Source organism: Notechis scutatus, chromosome 2 (genome assembly GCF_049901735.1).
Source record: "Notechis scutatus isolate UNSWTSFEM ecotype Mainland chromosome 2, rNotScu1.2, whole genome shotgun sequence".
NCBI classification, from domain to species: domain Eukaryota; kingdom Metazoa; phylum Chordata; class Lepidosauria; order Squamata; family Elapidae; genus Notechis; species Notechis scutatus.
Genome location: NC_142010.1, coordinates 47,563,347 through 47,585,755, shown reverse-complemented (window position 1 = coordinate 47,585,755; position 22,409 = coordinate 47,563,347). Strand labels below are relative to the sequence as shown.

The window sequence follows — 22,409 nt, the reverse complement described above, 5'->3', positions numbered from 1 at the left end:
TGGGCAGGTGTTAAGGATTTATGGAATCTTCATGTCTTCTTGATTTAGTGGACATAGAGATACAGAGGCAAATCAATTATGTAGTTCCACAACTCTGAAAATGTAAGCACAATTCATATGCCTAGCAAAATAAATAAGATGTTCATTTCTGAGGAATTTTGACATATTTTCTTCACTTTCAAGAAAGAGGTTTCAAAGGGCAGAAGATGACTATAAAACAAGCCCAGGTTTTATTAGTTTAACAATGGTTCTGACACAGAATGGCTGGCATCAGTTAGTACTTCTATGGATCAGAAAGTCTCCCTCTTGGGTTACCAGGCCTAGTACTTACAACACTCTTATTTAATGAGAGTACCCACTAATCTCAGCAAACAAGGGCAACAGTTCCCAAGTTTTCTGCTAAAAAAAAATTCAAGAAGACAGTCCTTCTAACAGAATCAATCATCCTTATGGCTGAAGTATTTATAAAATAACCACCTGCATTCTTCCCATCTGTTCGTAATCTCATCTAACAAATATTTTTCCTCCTAGATTGGATTGATTCTTAATATTACACAATGTTTCCTCAGACTTATTTCTGGTCTTTCCATTATCATCATATAAGAACATAACATGTATCTATCATCAACTAATAGATTTCTATGTACTGACAACAGTCTAATAACACTTATGCATCCATGTATTCATAACTATGTTTTTACTTATACCTATTATCTTGTAAGCAATTGACAAATAAATAAAAATAATAAATTTAATACTTTCACTCATATGTCTATGGAGATTTTTAGTCATGGTTGTTCCAAAGGTGCTTTTTTTCAAAAAGGCAACTGGACTTCATTTTTCCTTGAAGATGTTTCACTTCTCATCCAAGAAGATCCACCATTCAGTCAGAACCGAAGAAGCTTCTTGGATGAAAAGCAAAACATCTTCAAGGGGGGGAAAAGTCCAGCTGCTTTTTGAAAAAGCACCTTTAGGAATTTCACTCACAACACCTTTTCTTCCAATGAGGTATTAACTAAGAAACCCCAAAGTCAGATCACTATGTTTGCATTATAAATCTCAATCTTTCGTATGGTATGTTCATTACCAAACACACCCAAATACATTGATTTCCGCTGCTTATCATGGCTTGAATCAATCAAATCATTTACATCATCCTTTTTAGTATTATACAAAAGGTGTGGCTAGTCATACTTACGTAATTCTTACATAATTCTCTACTACTGATAAGAACTGAACAGGTTGAGTACATTATGGCCATTATGCCAAAGTACAATTTTGCTGTCAGCAAACTCACATTATTTATGCAAACTAGGCTCTCATTACCTTGCAGGCCAATATACTATTGTCCGCATCGCAGCAGGTAGGAGGTAAATGCAGAGCATGGACATTCATGAAGCCTATAGGTAAAGGTAAAAGTTCCCCTTGCATATCCGTGCTAGTCATTTCCGGCTCTAGTGGGCAATGCTCATCCCCGTTACAAAGCTGAAGAGTCAGCACTGCCTGAAGACATCTCCATGGTCATGTGGCCGGCATGACTAAACACTGAAGGCTCACAGAACACTGTTATCTTCCCACCAAAGTGGTCCCTATTTTTCTACTTAAATTTTTACCTGCTTTCAAACTGCTAGGTTGGCAGAAGCTGGGACAAGTAATGGGAGCTCACCCCATTATGTGGCACTAGGGATTCGAACCACCAAACTGCCAACCTTTCTGAACGACAAGCTCAGCATCTAAGCCACTGAGCCACTGCATGAAGCCTATAAAAGGACATAAAAACAAGCTCTATATAAACCATCATATATAGGATTAAATACATTTAACCTTTTGGAATCACTTGCACCCAGAGCTATAAAAATACATTGTATAGGAATACTGTTCTCACATGAAAGGGAAAATAGAAGCAAATATATTCTTTAAGCAGAGGTTTTTTTTTTGGCACCATTCTACTTCTCATTCATTTGAAAAGATCTAGGGAGTTGCATACCAGATTTCAGCAGTCAACACTGAACTGACTTATGTCCAGTAAGTGTGGTCCCTCCTCCAGCGTTTCTAAGCAACAACGTAATATAAAGTTATAAACTGCAGCTCATTTGTTCACAAGTGTTCCACTTCAATTATTTCCTCTGATGTTGCTGGCATTTTCCATTGTGCCTTTCATGATTCATATCTGCCTGCCTCACTTCCTAGATTTTCCTTCAAAACCCTGCAGAAAAGATCAAGAAGGACAGACAGGAGAAAGCCTTCATTCAAGCATCCCAGGGCACCATAATTTTAGCTAGTAAAGATAACGAATGTAACATGCAATTACTGCTAATACCCAATCATAACATTGGGCTATCTTAAGAATGGAGTGGAAACTGTGCTTATTTTGGAAATTAGTTGGATGTATCTGATTTTCAAAATAAGCAATTAATCACCAGAAGCTCTTCTACATAATAAACAAAATAGTCTCAACTGATGTTGGATGTCTCAGAGCATATAATCATATTCCACAAGCATTTTTAGCTGAGAGGTTAAGCAAGCCCTGCCATAGATATTGAGGTGGGATGATGGTTCAATCATGGAATGTCATATAAAATGCTTTTTAATAACAACAACAACAACAACAACAACAACAACAACAACAACAACAATAATAATAATAATAATAATAACAACAACAACAACAACAACAACAACAACAACAGAATAACAAAGCTGGAAGGGATTTTGAAGGTCTTGTAGCCCAGTCCTCTGCTCACGTAGAAAATTACACCATTTCAGACAAATGGTTGTTCAATCTCTTCTTTAAAATCTCCAGTGTTGGAGCATTCACAGCTTCTGGAGGCAAGTTGTTCCAATGATTAATTGTCCTGTCAAGAAATTTCTCCTTAGTTCTAGGTTGGTTGGTGTTTTCATTAATTAGTTTCCATCCATTGTGTCTTGTCCTCCCTTCAGGTACTTTGGAAAATAGGTTGACCCCCCCCCCCATTTTGTGCCAGCCCCTCAAATATTGGAACACTATCATGTCACTCCTAGGCCTTCCCCTCCCCTCCATTAAACTAGACATGCCCAATTCCTGCAATTGTTCTTCATATACTGTATTTTAGCCTCCAGCCCCCTAGTCATCTTTGTTGCTCTTCTCTGCATTCTTTCTAGAGTCTCAACATCTTTTTTATACCATGGCAACCAAAACTGGATGTAATATTCCAAGAGTGGTCTTACCAAGCCATTATAAAGTGGTATTGACACTTCATATGATCTTGATTCTATACCTCTGTTAATGCAGCCTAGGACTGTGTTGGCTTTTTTGACAGCTGCAACACACGGCTGGCTCCTATTTAAGTGTTGTTCACTAGGACTCCAAGATCCCTTTCACAGTTTCTATTATTGAGCTAGGAACCACCTATTCTGTACCTGTGCATTTGTTTTTTCTTGCCTAAATATAGAACTTTACTTTTCTCACCATTGAATTTCATGTTGTTAGATAGGACCACTGTTCAGGTTTGCCAAGACCCTTCTGTTTCTTGAGCCTAACTTCTGAAGTGTTAACTATTCCTACCAGCTTGGTGTCATCTGCAAATTTAATGAGTTTCCCTTGTACCCTCTCGTCTAAATCTTTGATGAAGATATTGAAGAGTACTGGTACTAAGATAGAGCCTTGGCATACCCCACTGGATACTAAAAAAAAGTCCTGATTTGATAAAAAGACTTGATTTTATTATTTGTATTAAGAGAGTTCTGGTTTTAATTTTTGTACACCATCTAGGGTAATCTCAATGAAATTGGTAGCTATATAAAATAAATTATTGAATTGAAAGGTAGGCTACAAAGTCAGAATACTAAGAGTAGTAATATTTATAGTAACAATGGACGTTGATCATGAAGCATGTTGTCTGTATAAATTGAGGTGTTCCTGCCCTAGGGATGTATAAAATGTCCAGAGAGGAAGGTTGTTTTTTTACCCTGCAGGATGTGTTGATCTTAGATGTGTAAATTTTTTCCTTGGTGTTGCATTTTATGAGGGTTCTCGCATTGGGGTGCAGTATTGTGATAAAAGATTATCTTGAGCTGATTTTGTTTCTTTGAGAGAAGTACTTAATTACAGCCCAAATGTCAATATGGGTGGAAAAACTCTAAGTGGTGTGTGTATATATATATATATACCCGAACAAAGCTGAATACCAGATAGATAGATAGATAGATAGATAGATAGATAGATAGATAGATAGATAGATAGATAGATATAGATATAGATATAGATATAGATATAGATATAGATATAGATATAGATATAGATATAGATATAGATATAGATATAGATATATAGATATATAGATATATAGATATACAGATATATATTTCTAATAATCTTTCTTGTTTTGTCTTGCTGGGTTTTCTGAAATCTCTCAGTTATTTGGCCCTTTAGTACAGCAAGCAAAATTTAATTTACTATCTAATCCCCCATTTAATCTCTTAATATAAAGCCATCCTTTTTTGTCTTCCTCTTCTTAGTTTCATTTAAAAGCCACTCAATTGTGTGAATATTCATGCAGTAGGTGGGCAAAGGTTGATGCCATCACACAAATGCAATTACTTATGCACTAGCTTAGACATTGTGATACATGTATGTAACAACATTTATGTGATAGTTACATATGTCATCCTGGCATCACTGTGGTTTGTTATGGACAATACTACTTAGTTGGCAGATAGCCTTAGTTGGCAGACAATTTTCACTCTTGATTGTAGAATATAACCATAATTCCTCTCAATGGCTCCATTATACTCAGGAAAATAAAGACTGCATGTGTGGGTAATATAATGGCAATTTGACATAGAACCCACTCACCCACAGAAGCAGGGGTCAATTTTGCTAAATGTTATCATGTGCAATCTGAACAGTCATTTCCCAGGGATGTTTTAATTTGGATTTCTCTACTGAAGCTGGCCTAAATTTCTCTTTCTAGCTCTATGGTTCAAGGGAAAGTAAGTGTGTGCATGCTCTAGAAATGGAGTTGGAGAGCAATAGCACTTAGACTTATATACTACTTCATAGTGCTTTACAGCCCTCTCTAAGCAATTTACAGAGTCAGCATATTGCCTCCAATAATCTGGGTCCTTATTCTACCGACCTTGGATGATGGAAGGATGAGTCAACATTGAGTCGGTCAGGATCGAACTTCTGGCAGTGAGCAGAATTAGCTTGCAATACTGTATTCTAACCACTGAGCCACCATGGCTCTTCCCCAGTTTAATGTTTTAGCAAAAGGAGATCTCTAACTTGGCCATGCCAAGGTGGCAAGTCATTTTGTAAATAAGCATCTCCGCATTTTGTGTGAACACCAATGCCTGGCATTCAAAACTCCCAGTCTGCCTATCAGTCCAAAAATGTTGCCTCCCCACTCAGTTGGTAACCAGCCAATCTCTGTCTTGAAAAAGCAAAGCAGAGTCAGAATGTGTTAACATTTGGATGGGAGATCACCCCAAAATATCCCAGGGTTACAGGCTGCAATGGGAAGTCTGGGGAAAAATATCCAAAGAAGGCAGCAGTACATCTGTTTCCACACCAATAGCAAAATAGCTACAGAAGTCAAAATACTATCATTCAGATATCAATCTCAGGTTTTGAACTGAAAATTATAGGTCAATCCAAGCAGCATCTTGGACTTATCCAACAAAAATCCATTGACAAATTGCCAGAGGAAATATTATCGAGCATTACAAGTGGAAGACATCATTGTTTGGACTCCTGAAAAATTCCACGATTGAGATAGGATTAATTATGAGTCTTTTGCAAGGCCCACAACTCCCTGTTGACCCTTCCATCTCCTTTTCCTTCACCTTGTATGAGCCAGAACTGGATGTGCCAAACAAAGAGATCAGCTGCAAGTTAAGTGGAAACATTATATTAATTGGGGGCAATTGGATTACTAGAAGCATGCTTAAGTCTTTTTTTGCTTTCCGTAAACACTTGTATCTAAACATTGCAAGTAACTAAGGGTACATTTTGAGGACAAGGAGATTTGCTGAGGAAGTTTGACTTGTTTTTATTGCCCAACAAGTAAACAATCAATCAATGGAACAACTTGCCTCCAGAAGTTGTGAATGCTCCAATACTGGAGATTTTTGAGAGGAGATTGGATAGCCATTTGTCTGAAATGGTGTAGTGTTTTCTGCCTGAGAATGGGATTGGATTAGAAGACCTCCAAGATCCCTTCCAACTCTTCTGTTCTATTCTATTCTATTCTATTCTATTCTATTCTATTCTATTCTATTCTATTCTATTCTATTCTATTCTATTCTATTCTATTCCATTCCATTCCATCCCATCCCATCCCATCCCATCCCATCCCATCCTATTCTGTTCTATTCCTCTATGGTACTCTCTTCTAAAAGTGTTTGAATTTTCCATCACTCTTCCTGGGAATAATAATAATGAAAACCCCACATTTACCTTCTAGCTTTTTACAGTCTCTAGTTACATTCATGCTATCAGCTGAAATAAGTACATAGATACAAAATAATATCTAGAAAGCCATTTTGGTCCAGTGGTTAAGGTGCTAACCTAGGAACCAGGAGATTGTGAGTTCTAGTCCCACTTTAGCCATTAAAGCCAGCTGGGTAACTTTGGACAAGTCACTATCTCTTAGCCCAAGCACTTCACAGGGTTTCTGTTGAAGTTGGGGTGGGGGGAATAAGAGGAGGAAGGGGTATTAAGTATGTTAGTTGCCTTGAGTGATTCACAAAAAATAAGAAGGGCAGGCTAAAAAAACAAAGGAATAAGTAGTCATTGAAAGCTTCATCCAATTGAGGAATAAACACAGACTTAGTAAGGAAACTTGTCAGATTGATCTTTGACCAGGTTTTAGGAAGGAAAATGATCATTATATTCAACCCATGTTTGTTGATGTTTATTTCTCTTAAAATCTGGAGACAATGCATATGGTTCAAAATGGTGGTGGTATATGCAGTAAGATCAGAATGTTTCCTGAAATGAGAATAGATCTGACTTTTTATCATCCACAGAAGTCAGAGATTGATAAGAAAAGCAAAATTTGATATCAGAGAAGAAAATGGTGCATCGTTTTTTTTATTTGTATTTGCATTACAGTGCTGACATCCTAACTTTTCTTTCAGAAAAAAAGAAAGCAAGCAATTTGAGCCAATGGCCACAAAAAGAGCTTGGCTAATCACAGACTGGCTGCTATCATGGGTGGCAGTCATACATCTCCTATTTACCAAAAAGCAAACAGTGGGAATAGATGCCGATCCTGATAGCTCCTGAAGATCCCATATCTTTAATGTATTTATTTTCCTAAGACAATGACTGAATAGTTATAAAAAGGAGTGATTTACAGCTCTGGTGGTAAAAAGTAGTTTTACAAATGTCTTTACTGTTTATTGGGCAATTTCTTTGAGGACTGCAGGTACCGACTTGTGATAAGGAGCCTACTAAATTACAGATGGAAAGATGCAATGGTTTTATATTACATGAATAAAAATTAACTAAGGAAATCACACACACACAAAAAAAACCTCTGAAGTATTTGGTTCTTCTACCTCAATCTATGATTTGGAGGCATAAATTTTGGAATATTATAGAATCACAAAGAAGACATGAGTTCAACAGCAATATTTGATGACAGGAACAACAACTGCATCATGATTGATGAGTTTTTGATATATAATCAGCATTTGTTTTTCCTGACTCCTTTTACAACACTTCCTGAAGCATGTATCCTCCAGCTGTAATTAACTGTCATAAACCCCACCCACCACGGCCAACTTGTTTGAAGGAGAGGTTAATGAAAGTTGATCAACACTGGAGTATGATGTGTTCTCTTTTAGTGATTTTTGTCATTTTTAGCCACGTTGGTGTAGTGTTGAAGGTGCTGTCCTAGAAACCAGCAGGGTGTGAGTTCTAGTCCTGTCTTAGCATGAAAACCATCTCTCTCTCTCTCTCTCTCTCTCTCTCTCTCTCTCTCTCTCTCTCTCTCTCTCTCTCTATATATATATATATATATATATATATATATATATATATGTGTGTGTGTGTGTGTGTGTGTGTGTGTGTGTGTGTGTGTGTTGTGTAATCTGGAGGTTTGGCAACATAGCTGGTGCAGCTAAATATTTGCTGAAGAACCAAATCTGCATTTTAAGAAAGTTTCCCACCACAATGCCTCCTAGTTGCATTGAGACAATTCCCAGAATTACCAATCCACTGGGCTAGTTGACTGAAAATTCCAACAAAAAACAGTTTTACTTTCAAAGCAGGAAACACCAAATCAGAGAAGGCATAACAGGACATAAAGAAGTATGGGTTAAAAAATGTATCATACCATGAAAGCTTTTCATTGTTTCCTTTAAGGTTAGGTCATTGTTAATTATTCTGCTCTTAGCTATTAAATTATGGGTGGGTTAGTAAAATGTTTGTGGGGAAAAAACTAAAATAATTCAGCAACAGGAATTAAATGCTGGAGACAATTTTTATAAAAGCATTAATCCAATCTCACTCAGAAATGCTACTTCAAAACTTACTTCCATTTAAAACTGTACAGGATTGTTTATTTACACTCAGCCATCTACCAATCAAATTCAAACAGATGGGAGGGGAATCAGTGATCGATCGCGTCAGGAATGAAGAAGTGCGCAGACGGTTCAACGTCGTGCCCATCCCCACGGTCATAAGGCAGTCCCGGCTCGATGGTTCGGCCATGTGAGTCGCGCCAAGGAAGAATCCATCATCAAATCTGCGATGAAGGTGATTGTCGGAGGAACGAGACCGCGTGGTAGACCTAAGCAACGCTGGATGGACACGATCAAGGCCGATCTAGAGATCGCGAAGGCAGACCCGACATACGTGGCAGACAGAGAGGCGTGGAAGCAGTACTCAAGGACATTAGCGGACCTCGCCAGAGCGCGAGACAAACGCTGAAGAAAAGAAGAAGAAGAAGGGAGGGGAATCAGTATGCGCCAAAAGAAGGTACAAAGAAGCAATTTTAAGTTGTTCACTCACTCATAGTTTACTTGCACAAAGAGTTTTCTTTGAGGCATTCTGTTCCTCAGCTGAACTTTGGAAACTAATATACACTGGACTGAGAGGGTATCAACATATTTGAGAGGGTAAAAAGTGTTCCAGGGAGTAGAAATGCCATTCACATTTACTACTCAATACTCCAAGCTTGTGAATTTTATTACGTTCACACATTGACCCTAGCTTTGCAAATTTGCATTCTCAAATTAATATGCAGTTCTTCTAATATGCAGTATTTATATTTTTGAGAACTGAAATGTAACTGGGCTTGGCTAGTCTAGTAAAGAGAAAGACCAGGGGAGACATGATAGCGGTCTTCCAATATTTGAGGAAGGGGTCAAGCTATTTTCTAAAGCGCCTGTAGGCCAGACAAGGAATAATGGATGCAAACTGAACAAGGAGAGATTTAACCTGGAAATAAGGAGAAACTTTCTGACAGTGAGAACAATCAACCAATGGAACAGCTTGCCCTCGGAAGTTGTGGGAGCGCCATCACTTGAGACTTTCAAGAAGAGATTGGACTGCCATTTGTCAGAAATGGTGTAGGGTCTCCCACTTGGACTAGATGACCTACAAGGTCCCTTCCAACTCTGATTATCTGATTATCTGTATCTGCAATGTAGAAAATGAATCTTTCCCTGTTGTGCCTTGTCTGTACTGTGATTTTTAACATAAAATTTTAACAACGGTTATGGTGGCTTGACTATTACAAGGCAGGAATGTTCCTTTCCTACTCAAGTTGCCAATCAAAGTTAGCTTTTACCCACAGTCAATGAAACGTGAATCGCCTGAACAATGCCCTCTGCCACACCAATTCAATATGTCCCTGCATACACTTCATAAAGCTTCCATCATGTGACTATCAAACCATTTGAATGCTTTCATATGGAGCTAAATAAAGAGAGACATAGTGTTTTAGGAGCACGATGTCCAAACTTTTCTTGGCAGACAGCAGCCTCACTCACACAAGCAATGAGACTTGTCAGGCAGCACAGCAGATGAAATCCAAGCATTTGTGTTCTGCAACAGACAGTTGGCACAAGAAGCTAAGCTCACTGAGTTTAACTGAAAAAAAAACCCAGCAGGGTAAATCCAACACATGCCAGTGTGCCCTATCCTTGAGTTTAAAAATAGCCCAACTTCACCTTCCCCCACCAAAACCTCTCGTTGTGGCCAGCTGACTATGAGCTGGAACTGTAGGCAGTTTTAAAAGAGAACAACATTTACCTGATGCTTGCCTATGTATGCACCAAGCTGATAAAGCTGCAAACAGATTAGCCTATATTTATTCTTCACATTTCGATAAGACTTCCTTCCCTACAAAATGTCATGTAAATTTTAGTGTTGCTAACCATTTTTCTCAAGTCCCTCAGTAAACTTTCTATTTAACTAGGTTCTAAAATTTTCCTGGCAAAAGGAATGAATAACTCTTGATTTAAGAGGTAGGTATTCCTACTGTAATCTCACCTAAACTTTGGATAAATAAATTGCCTTTGTTCTGCTGAGTTTTTAAGCAAAATGGTAATTTATATCTGGGATGCAATCATAAAGCACCTGGACCAAAGATTCTTTCCCTTAATAAATCTGTTCTCTGGAATTTCTTGGGAATTTCTTGGAATTGTATCTAACAACATTGTGAGCTAAGTCTGGTATTATTTCTATTTTCCAGGAGGTGGGTGGAGATTTCATGACTGTATAACTTGAATGTCTCTCATTTAGATCCTTTTCCTAATTATTTTGTCACGTTAGTTTTCAGTGAAATAACTATGGAAATTTTTATTGCATCATTTTTGTTAGGCTTGGAAGCCACCTCGGGAACACTTTGGCAATGAAAGGTGGCTAAAAAATGGAGCTAGTTCAGATTAAATAAATTAGAACTTTGGAACATTCTTTCCTTGTTGGTTTGCCAAGATCAAGCCTACACATCTTCTGGAGATGTGTTAAAATCTTCTTGAGCGTTCTGTTCAGGGTTTTTTATTATTATTATTTTTGGAATTATTTTCAGATAAGTGTTTTATAAGCTAGTATGGAGTAATTCCAACTGAAATAAATTATAAGTGAGGAAAAACATATATTTTGAATGAGTGAATACAAAGAAAAACATAACTTTGGAACAATATTAGTGCCTTGGACAAATCTGAATGGAATTCAATTTAAGGAATCCAGAGTTCTAACCCTGAACTAAGAGATGGTAGAATGGCTGAAGACTATGTAAACAAACCAAAGATAAGCTCTGTGTAAGCATTACAAAAAATACTTTTTTAACTACCCAAGAAGTGAAGATGAGCCCCATCCCTTTGAAGTCATATTGTTGATATCTTATCTATACCTACATTCACACATTCTGTGAGAATATCTACACTGAGAGTACTTTCACCTAAGGATGCCATGCTACTCTGAAAGCAGCTTTGGGTGCTGTGTTCCCATAATATCATTAGTACTGGAGAATTAAATTGATTTATTTTCTGATGAAATGCTATGAAGCTGCCTTCTCCTCCTCCCCCACCCCATTGGGTGCAATTCTTACTTTGTTTGTCTTTCCAGCTTCCTTCCAACTCCGAAGGATCAGAAAATACTACCTTGATTGCAACTTCTCCTCCATTGCTCAAATAAAATTGCAATCACAATAATTTTGTCAGTTTTCACCTTTTCTTCAGACTGGAAAGAGCCATTCAAATATCAAGCTACTCAGTTTTCTTTTATTTCTTGTCCTTCAGTTTGCCATCCTTCCTGGATGAGAGAGGGTTTTTGTTGTAGCAGAACCCATGACAACCTAAGAAGCAGGGAGGCCCATGATTTCCACCTTTCATTGTTGATATTTCAAGTAACAGAGGTAAAAAAAAAGATTGTTGGATCATCTCTTAAGTTTTTCTGAGAATCTGGAGGGTTCCACAAAGGGTGGAAGTGATCTGAAGGAGAGTTCTAATGCAGTGCTGTGTGCATGTTGGCTTCTGTCTGAGCCTGATCCCTATATTATTAATGAAATTTATGAAGATTTTACAAGAATACTTGTACAAGAAATTTCATTGCTGAAAAGATGCCTCTATGCATTAGACATTGTTAGATCTGGAGGAGTGGGCGCAAAGAACGGAGACGAGGCATTGAATAGTGACTCAACTCTTTATTAGTGACTTCAGAAAGAGAACAATTCGCTAGGGCAACAGCAGCTCCTTTTATAGAGCTGGCTGCTGTCACAGTGTCCAATGATTTAAGTTTGCCGCGCTGGAAGCGTCCAATCAGCAGCGACCCGCTATCAGCCAATCAGACTAGTCGGAAACGACCAATCACGATCTGCTAACTGCAGGCCAATGAGAAGTGCAGGATTACGAGCCTGCTGTGGAAGTAAAACTATTAGGATTTAAACTAGTGCGTTTGCTTAGTTCGTAACAGACATCACCTGCCTTGGCAAGGCAGGGCTCATTCCTATGGTCTGCAAAGAAAAAAAACATCCTTTTGTCCCCCATCCCCCCCCTCAAATGATGACAGAACCTAAAACTCCTGAGCTGTTCCATCAGCAGTTATGCATCTTACCTTTCAACCATTGATTGAGAAAGGAAACCTCAGAAAACACCAAAAAGGGAATGATGAAATAACCACCTTAAACATTTGGTAATCAGGGATATCTGAACTAATATCTGAACTAGGGCCACTAATCCTGCTGGACATTTCATTTCTAGTCCATCATCCAAAATACTTTTATTTTTCTCACTATGCACTTAAGAGAATCTCATTAGGTGGACTGGCCCAAGCTCTGCTGATATCTATTATGTTACTATGGTTCTCCTAATTGGATGAATAAATGGAAGATATATTTCACAGCCTGCAGCAGCTGGGCTGGGGGGAGGAGATGGTGTTGTGCAAATGGAGCTCACCTGCAGCTTTTGTGGCCTGGTTCCCAGTGGACCGCCAACCAGTATTGGGCTGTGGACCAGGGAATGGGGACCCCTGTTCTAATGCATTCCAGCAGTCTTTGCCTTTAAATTCTCTCTGTGTTTGAGAGATCCTAGTTTATACATTTTTAAAAGGTGCCTAATTTTATCCACTTTTTCATGTTTATGTTCATTCATATGAATATATATTGCATCTTGCTTAGAGAAAAAAAGGTACTAATCATGGAATGTCTCAGTAAAATGTTCAGGATGTGTGTGTGTGTATGTCACTGAAAATTTTTACAGTTCTCGTATGCCAGGGATTTGGTGTCTTTTCAATGCTAAAAACAAACATTTCTATGCATATTCATGAAAATGTCCTCAAAGTGAAGGTTAAGATCTTCCATCCTATAGACCAGAGACATACAATCTGTACTCTGAATCCATTATAATGTTTCTAGCTTTTGAGGGCTAAGTTAGCTGAGCCCTCTTAAGAATAGCCATTGCTCCTCAAATTCCCACATCTGCAAAAATCCTTATGTACAACACATCTTGAGTCCATGCTGTGCTATTGCCCTGTCCATTAAAATGCTAAATGTTATTTTTGGCCATCTGTGATGATTCCCCCAGATGTGTCCCCAGATATGGTTGCAGATGTCAGTTCAAAGGAGGATAAACCAGTTCTAGGCATGTCTGGAGGGATTTGGTCAATGGCTCCAAGCAGTTGTTTGAGAAGGATTGATAGAAGCACAGTTGCAGCAGGACAGCCCTGAGGCTTCAGGTGGGGAAAGTATGCAGCTGCAGCCAGTCAGTGAGGAGGAGGAAGAACTGCTTTCTGCACCTGATCCGAGAACACATAAGGCAGAGAAATGGCAGGAACAGTGAAGGTCAGCCAAATTACTCCTGAGGAGGCAGCCTCATCCCTCTTGAGTAGCTGGCGATTTAGCTCAACAGACAAATTGAGATGATGCTGGGAACAATGTGTTCATTTCCTATCAGTGTGTTTCCTGATTGTTGTGATTTCTGCCTTGCTTTGGATTAATACCATGCCTGACTTGATCATGCCTTGTGAATCCTCTTATATTGTGGATTTAATTTTGCCTGGTGGATTTGTCTTGTTTGGGAAACTTTCAAGTGCCTTGTGAACTCATTGGCCATTGCTCAGTGGATTAATGTTGGTCTGCTTTTGGCTGGACTTAATTGGGACTGCTCTGAGTTTTCAGTGAAGGGAATGCTGGGGAATATTAATAAACCTGCTAAACTATTGTTATGTGTATGTGTGAGTGAGTGGGACAGTACACCATCCAAAGCTTGCCCATCCATGCTATCAACAACAACAAAAGAAACTTTACAGGTTTATTGCAGAAATTCAAAGTTCTGCAAGCCTGAATCTTTGGGAGATAAATGACACCATCTACATGCCATTTAAGCTCCATCCCAGAAAAAGTATAGTAGGAGGGAGGAGAGGAGTACAACAACATTTATAGGAAAAAATGAAATATATTCAGGAGACTGTCAAGCACAAACCTGCCCCCCCACACCTTCCCTAGGTAGTCCAAGGAAGAGTGAGTGTTCTCAAGGGAAGTGGGATGGTGGCTGATAGGATGGTGAAAACCGATACACTGGACATCCTGAGGAAGGCATGGCTGGCTGACTAGCTGGTACCTTTAACTGGACCATTTTGCATTGTAGTGTCTTGTTGCAAGTCCCAATTGCATTATCTCATAGTAACTATTATGAACTTCCTAACCAAGGCTGTGTAAATCCTCTTCTCTTGAGCATGTCCTTAGTCATTAGCATGCAGAAAATCAGCTCACAAGCCAAAGAATGGTCTTGAGACACCCTCCTCTTTAAATCAGTGCTCATAATCTCTCAATAAAAGAATCATTTTAGCTGTTAATTTAATGAAAATGATTATTATTTAAAAAATGCAATTCATATTGTCTTCTCTAGAATGTATCTCCAAACAGCACACTATATATTTGCTGAATTTTTGCAGCGAGATGTTGAAAGGTGGAAAAATTCACTGCTGTGAAAACATGGAAAAATATTTGGATTTTAGATAGTGACAGAGCAGCACTATTCCACCACCCATCCTGGAAAGTTTTGAGTGTACTATAAATTCTTTCAGTTTCTTGTTCCAAGAAACAAAGCAACTTCCCAGAATTTTAATTCTTAAGCTTCTTGAAAAAGCCAAGAATGGAAAACAAGATTTATTTTGTATACAAGTCTGAAAAGGTGCTATACAATGTTTCTGTTGTTCAGTTTCACACACACATGGACACACAAACAGAGATATCTTCTTTATAAAACACTAGATGGGACATGTGAGCTTAAAGGTAACATTCTAAAAGTACTTTCTCACATTTCATGTTTCTTGCACCTACAAACCAAATGGCTTCCATGCACATGTAAAAATCCAAAATGCTTATGCCAATTATATGGTTGCAATGCACCAATCAGGATTCAAGAAGACAAAACTGCTTGTGGCGACACACAAAAATGGTGATATGCTTGCCATCTCCTAATATTTGTTTTTTCCCCTTCTGTTCAATCGTGTTGACTCTCAGAAACTGCCTGGACAAATCCTTGCTGTTTTCTTAGAAAAGTGTTTTTCAGAAGTGTTTGTCACTGTCTCCTTCCTAGGGCTGAAGAAAGTGATTAGACCAAGGTCACCCAGCTGTCTTTGTGGCTTAGGGGGCACTACAACTCAGAGTCTCCTGGTTTCTAGCCTGATGCCTCAACCACTATATAAATTGGCTCTCTCCTAATGTATTATATCTGCAAAAGACAATGTGTCATCTCTTTCATGATGAAAAGGTGTCATGTGAAAACTATGATATTGGTAATGTGACCTATGTAAATAAGCAGATCAAGAGCTTAAGAAATCAAGATGGAAAAAGCATGACCATCACCCATTTCAAAAATACACAGAAAGCTACATGAAATCAATATAATTCCAAATCAGAAAAAAAAAATCCTACCTAAAAACAACTCCTGGTGATTTCATGGACATACAAATCAATGCAGAATTTTTCATAATAATCGGTGTGTTTTATCATTGCCTTCTTTTTTGGAATTCACCTCCCCTCCCCCACCCCAGCATTTAACCCTGAAGATTTGAAGTGAACTTTCATCCAAGTAGTGACTATCCTCAACTGGTTACCAAACTTCCAAGCTCAAAGAATATCAGTCAAGGACTACCATCTGGCAGTTTTAAATAAATGTCTTCCTTATATGAATGCAGGTAAAGAAGGAAAAAATACTTCTTTTGAACTTGTATAGTTCACACCCTGAAATGCTAAAAGCTTTTGTTTGTTAGTGTGTGTGTGTGTGTGTGTGTGTGTGTGTGTGTGTGACAGAAGAGAGAGAGAGAGAGAGAGAGAGAGAGAGAGAGAGAGAGATTTCTCACAATTTTTAATGCAATATTCTCTATAATATCCATGCAACCATTGAAGACTATATATAGGGAGGTAGGGAGGTACTCTACTTTCCCAATGTTATACTTTTTCAGATGCAACTTTCATGAATAGAATTCTGCGTGGTTTAAAAGTTTTAAAAGAAAAAAGATGTGTTCCTCATGTTCAACACCTATTGTATTTATTATTTTTTCTTATCAGCAGCACAGCCCTGTGGGGAATGACAGAGAGGAGAATGTGGAAAGAAGAAGAGGCTCTGGTGACCTAGTTTTTTGTAAGGGGATCATCTTCATAAACACAGCATTCATCATATTTATTGAAAAAAACATTGTGGTATAGAGTGTAGCTGAATTAAATAGTAAAATAAGGGCAAGGCACAACCAGACAAATATAGCAATCACAGAAAATATATAGATTAAATATGACATTTAACTATCTTCCCCCATGTGGTTAAGAATTTTGGCAATGTGTAAGCAGAATATTTTATGATATTTTTGCTTAATACTCGCTCTTAAATCATTCATTAAGTCTCATTTTCAGCATATCTTTTGAATTTGTAATCTGATCAATTATAATAAACCTCATCATAATTTCCTTTGGCTTTATTTACCTTTGGCTCCAGTAGCAGAACAGCTCTTGAGTCTTCTTTGGCATTTTCCTACTTTGGCAGGTACAGGCAGACAGTTCAGTTATTCCAATGAAAAGAGCAGGGAATGTGTCTTCAGCCAATTTTGCTGAGCATCAATGACAACACAGGAGACAAAAAAGTCTATTGATTCTGTGTGACAAGCTTCCAAGTTGTCAAAATATAAGCGGAATTCATTGTATATTGACATTTCAGCATCCTTTTCATTTTGGCAAAACTTTTTTATTAGAAACTTTGTTCTGGGTAATTTTATGCCCTATTTGCAAATAACAGAATATGATTTTGGAAGAACAGTATGTGTTTCCTTCTCCAAAATCAGATAGAGAAATCTTATGTACAACATTCAGGTAAAAGGATATTGTCCAAATTTTCAGACTTTTTTTTAAAAAAAATAGCAGTGATGAGTTTTCTATAAAAGGGACTGTGCTTGAAAAGTTTTGTCAGAACCCTGAAGAACCCTGATTTGAGACAGCATACAGTAAAAAAACAACAGCAACAATCCAGTTTGAGAGATTCACGCTTCTCTTGTTCTTAAACAAGTAGCTAGCCTGCTTCCCCTCTCTCTGAAGACATGGAGCCGGGAAGTCTGCAAAATTGTATGTGGAAGCATTTGTGTAGTCTTGGTTTTGAACCTTTTTGTAGAGCACTCCTCTGGAGAAAAACTGGAGAGTTAACTATCTAGAAGGAAGGAAGGATATCAAAAATGGCATGGGAGTTTCTAACCCTGGCCACTTTCCCATTTAAAGAATAAAGGGAAGAATTGAAGACACACACACACACACACACACACACACACACACACACACACTTGAAGAAATTAAATAAAATATCTCTCTACAGGGAAATCTGGCCACCATCACCATCGTGTTTTTTTTTAACCAAACAACCTTTTCAAACTAAGGGCTGAATTAGATTGATAGCTATGGGCCAATATCAGGTGGATTATTTCTGACATGTCAAGATTACTAACAGTGTGAATTGGGTAGTATTGACACCACTGCACTACAGAACCCTTGTCAATCAATCAATATAGACAGTGGCAAACTGAATGAATTATAGTCAACTGTAGAATTACCTTAAAAGTAAACTTGGAATAAGATGTTAATAAGATCTCTAACTAAAAAATATTTTTCTCTGTGTAATCAGTAAACTTAGATTATCAAACAAATTAACGATGTATATAATATTTGCACGATTATTATTTCTTTCCTCCCTCCCTTTCTCCTTCCCTCCCTAGGAATATTCTGCTTCAAATTAGAAAGGACTGTTCTTGCTTGCTCTTTTCTTTTTAAATACATTTTTTTATTAACCTTTAACATTTTACACACTATATCCAAACCTGAAGTATAAAAATGTCACAGAAAAGACACCATTAAAATATTGGCTCTCTTACCATGCTATTAAAAAGAAATCTCATTTGATTTTTTAAAGATTTCCCAACATAAAGCTATGTGTCCTGACTTTAAAAAAGTAAATATTTTAGTTCTTCCTTGTCATGGCTAAGTACTATTTTTTTTTCTGCAATGGCACTATACCAAGGGTGGGATTCTACCAGTTCGCACTTATTCGCTAGAACCGGTTGTTAACATTCTAAGCAGTTCAGAGAACCTGTTGTTAGAAGAAATTACTGGACTAATCCTGTAAGGAAGGCAGGAAGGAAACATTCTGGTGTTGCTTTCAGAAATTGCTTCTAAAATTAACCCTTATTACATTCTTGGCACGACTAGACTTCCTGTCTCAGGAACTTCTCTGGAGTTTTTTTTCCCTCCTTTGCTGGTACTTTGCTTGTGTGGAGTGACCATTCAAAGTTACAATGGCACTGAAAAAAGTGACTTATGACCATTTTTCACACTTACGACTGTTGCAGCATCCCCATAGTCATGAAATGCCAGGCGAGGAGATGCATGCCTCAATGTGAGTGATATTGAGTTGGCCACACCCAGCCAATAACATGACCACCAAGCCATGTCCACCCAGTCACATGACCACCAAGCCACGCCCACCAACTAAGCCATGCCCATAGAACCGGTTGTTAAAAATTTGAATCCCACCCCTGCACCATACCCACACATGTCAATATCAAAAACCAAAGGTTGTAATTTTATTTTTTACAATGTATGTAGAGACATTCCAGCAGCAGTTAGATAACAACAAATTGTTAGATATTACATCCCAATGTGACTCTGAAAGAACATGTTAACCTTTGTAATGGTGAGCTCAGACTTGTTTTTCCTGTTACTTACTCATTTCTAAAAATATATTTCCAGTCATATGGAAGAAATTTGGAGACAAATCAACTAAAAGTTGAAATAAATTTACTTTAACCAATTTCAATCTAAGGGATTGATTGTCTTCATATGTACTAACTTGGAGGGTTCAAGGGACAAACTGTTCTTAATTTTAGCTGAGGAAGGAAAAACTTACTTTCTAACCTCTTGTTTTAGTCCGTTCTGTTTCCATTTATGGCTTTGCGGAAATCAGTTTCCCATGTCAGTCTGAGACCAATTAATGAGTTAGCTTTTAAATTTATTATAACACCCACTTGGGAAATCAGGCTTTTATAGTTGATTGCTCAATTTTTTTTCAAGGCCTACCATTTTCCAGGAGCGTGATTTTGATACTCTTTTCACAGCAGGATCCAGTTGGGGTAATTAGGGTTAGATAATGGCCCTGGAGCCTTGTAAGCATTTTGAGTTCCTCATCTTGTGGCAAAAAGTCATCTGTTTCTTATCTGTTTAGGAAAACAAAACAAAAAACAAAACATCAATTTCACATATGAATAACAGTGACAATGACTGCCAAGCATTCCCTTTTTGAGAACAGATCGGTGTTTAATACCGCTATGCTGCAGATTGTTGTGGTTCCCCGATCTGAGCTTATTGCTTTCTGAAAATCTGAGGTATTTTCAAAGCAGAAAACAATTCGTTATTCTTCTATTCTATACGTTTGCAAAGGAGTGAAAGTTGCACTATAAAAATATATATATTTAGCCATCCCAAAGAATTGAAAAAATCAGAGCTGGGGGAAGAGAGAAATAAACCACAATTATAGAGCTGAGCTTAAGCTTCCCTCTCCAAGGCTGCATTTCCTTTCTTAAGAAGATATGCCTTTATGTGGCATATTTAAATACTGCCATTCAAGTAATTAGTTCCTGGGGCAATGAACAACATCAGCTACCATAAAAACAGACTAGTAACATAAAAAACAGGCCATAAAACAGCAGTGAAAAGCAGCCGTTTAAAACAATTAAACTTTGAAAGCTGAAAGGGTTTTTTAAAAGGTTCTTACCTGAGCAAAATGAAGAGGGGAGCAGCTGCCACAAGAATCTTTGTAGTGCCCTTGATGAAAACAAGCAGCTCTTAGCTTTGAGTGATTCCTCCAAATTAAGTAGGGTTCTTAGAGAAGGATAGGCCAGGTTGGAATACTGTTCCCGCATGAAATCCCAGTTTAGGGCAGTTGGAAAAACATCCCAGTAAAAAAAGGAAGGGCAACCATTTCCCATAATACTGTTAATAAAATGACCTGGATTAAGCTCAGTTTTGAAGCCTTTGCCATAAAAAGGGGGGAGCTTTTTCTTCCATTGGCACCTGCCCGATCTCAGGTGACAGGTGAAATAAGGAATAACCAGATGGACATGGAAATAGCTGTCTCTCTATGTCTCTAGATAAGGGGTGTCCTATCTTGGCACCTTTAAGATCTGTGCACTTCAACTCCCAGAATTCCCCAGCCAGCAAGATCTAGATGAGGGAAGGTAGAGAATTGTTTTTATTTTGTTGGAGGAGGGAGGAAGAAGTGACCCACCAGCAGAGTCAATTTTCCAATTTTTTGACATGCCAAGCTCAAAAGGTTCCCCATCACTGCTCTAGAGGGTACGATTTTCAATGTAGGTTCATAATGTTACTTTTGTCATTGTGAAGAAAGTGGTGAATTCTATGGATGCTGTTGAATGTAAACCCTTGAAGGATATTATAGATAGTTTTGAAAAAATTAAGCTTTATATGCACAGATGTAAGATGTGTAGAAATTATCTTTTTAAAACTTTAACCTCCTTTTAACTTTTGAAATATTTCCATCATTAACTACAGTAAACTCACTAATAATAAACTCAATTTGTTCTTTTAACTCATTTTTATTATAGTGAAGATCTTCAGATGTTTTTAAAGGACATGTAGTCAATATCTATAGCACAGGTGCCAAACTCACGGCTTCACGTTGCCATCATGTGATGTTTTGCAACTTTCCCCCCCTTCATGGAGCTGGGGTGGGCATGGCCTGCACGTGATGCATCCAGCCTGTGGCCATTAGTTTGATACCCCTGACACAGGATACAGAAAAAGCTGTCATTGTGGTATTCTATATGTTGCTCTTGGTATCCTTGGACATGCCATCACGGGAACATTCTATTTATTTATTATTCAGATTTATATAGCCACCCATCTCACACAAAGCAACTGTGGGTGATGGTGTACAACAGGGGTGTCCAACCTTGGCAACTTTAAGACTTGTGGACTTCAACTCCCAGAATTCCTCAGCCAGCAAAGTTGAAGTCCACAAGTCTTAAAGTTGCCAAGGTTGGACACCCCTGGTGTACAACAATAGAATAAAACAACAAATTGATAAAGGCTATCAATAACCTTAGATAAAAGGTAATTATTTAAATAAGAACATTATCAAAAAAATAATATGTTTTTAAATTAAAATATATGGATCCCACTTCCATAGTGCGACAATTATGTGTACATGAATCGAGGTGGAACCTATTCCCAAAATATTGCTGTTGGGTCACATATAATAGTAGGCCCTGTGTTTTTTTTCATAACCACCTGGATTCGGACATGGTTATTCTCTTAACTTGTGTTTGAGCACTAACACAATACAGCATGACAAAAGGTCGATTTGTAGGGAATTGTGGGCCTGCTTGAAAAGAGGTTTTATCCGTTTAGCTAATTGGGCCTGAACCTCAACCAACACAAGTTTCAGCAGCTAGAGAAGCCGTAAATGTGTAGCTTTACTTGAATTGATCCACAAGACAATTTATTTGACCAAATATGGAAATGCATGCTATGACTTTGCAAACTGACAGCCAGAATAACAGTATATACTTCTTTTTGTGCTTAATCTTCTGGGTCAACTTGCTTTCAAAGGCACTCTGTATCAGCCAATATACTGATGTCAAGAAGAACCTGACTGCTTTAACAACCCTGGTTTTATATTTCTATTCATAGATAAGAAGCAGTCATGAACTAAACTGTTCCTGAAAATTGAAATGCGATGAAATAATTAAGCCTCTGACTGGCAGCAGCAACCAATCTTACGCCTTTGAATAAAATAGTGACACAATAACCATTTAGAATATTTTTTTTTACTGGAAAAGAAATTAATAGCTAATTCATATTACATAATTTCTGCCAAAAACCCTCTCCCAGCAAGTAAATGAACAGAGACGAGATTGAGAC

At 37.9% G+C, this 22,409-nt stretch overlaps 1 long non-coding RNA gene across 1 annotated transcript in view; it reads right to left on the bottom strand.

The window, feature by feature from the left end:
- The window catches only part of LOC148132013 (uncharacterized), a 34,131-nt gene extending 12,711 nt beyond the window's left edge, over nt 1-21,420 (bottom strand). Inside the window, exons 1-4 of the long non-coding RNA XR_015747499.1 lie at nt 20,242-21,420; nt 19,548-19,684; nt 16,918-17,041; nt 1,988-2,206 (exon numbers count right to left, since the gene is read on the bottom strand). This is a non-coding gene — a long non-coding RNA (uncharacterized LOC148132013). The remainder of the gene's footprint in view (nt 1-1,987; nt 2,207-16,917; nt 17,042-19,547; nt 19,685-20,241) is intronic.
- Nucleotides 21,421-22,409: the final 989 nt, after the last annotated feature.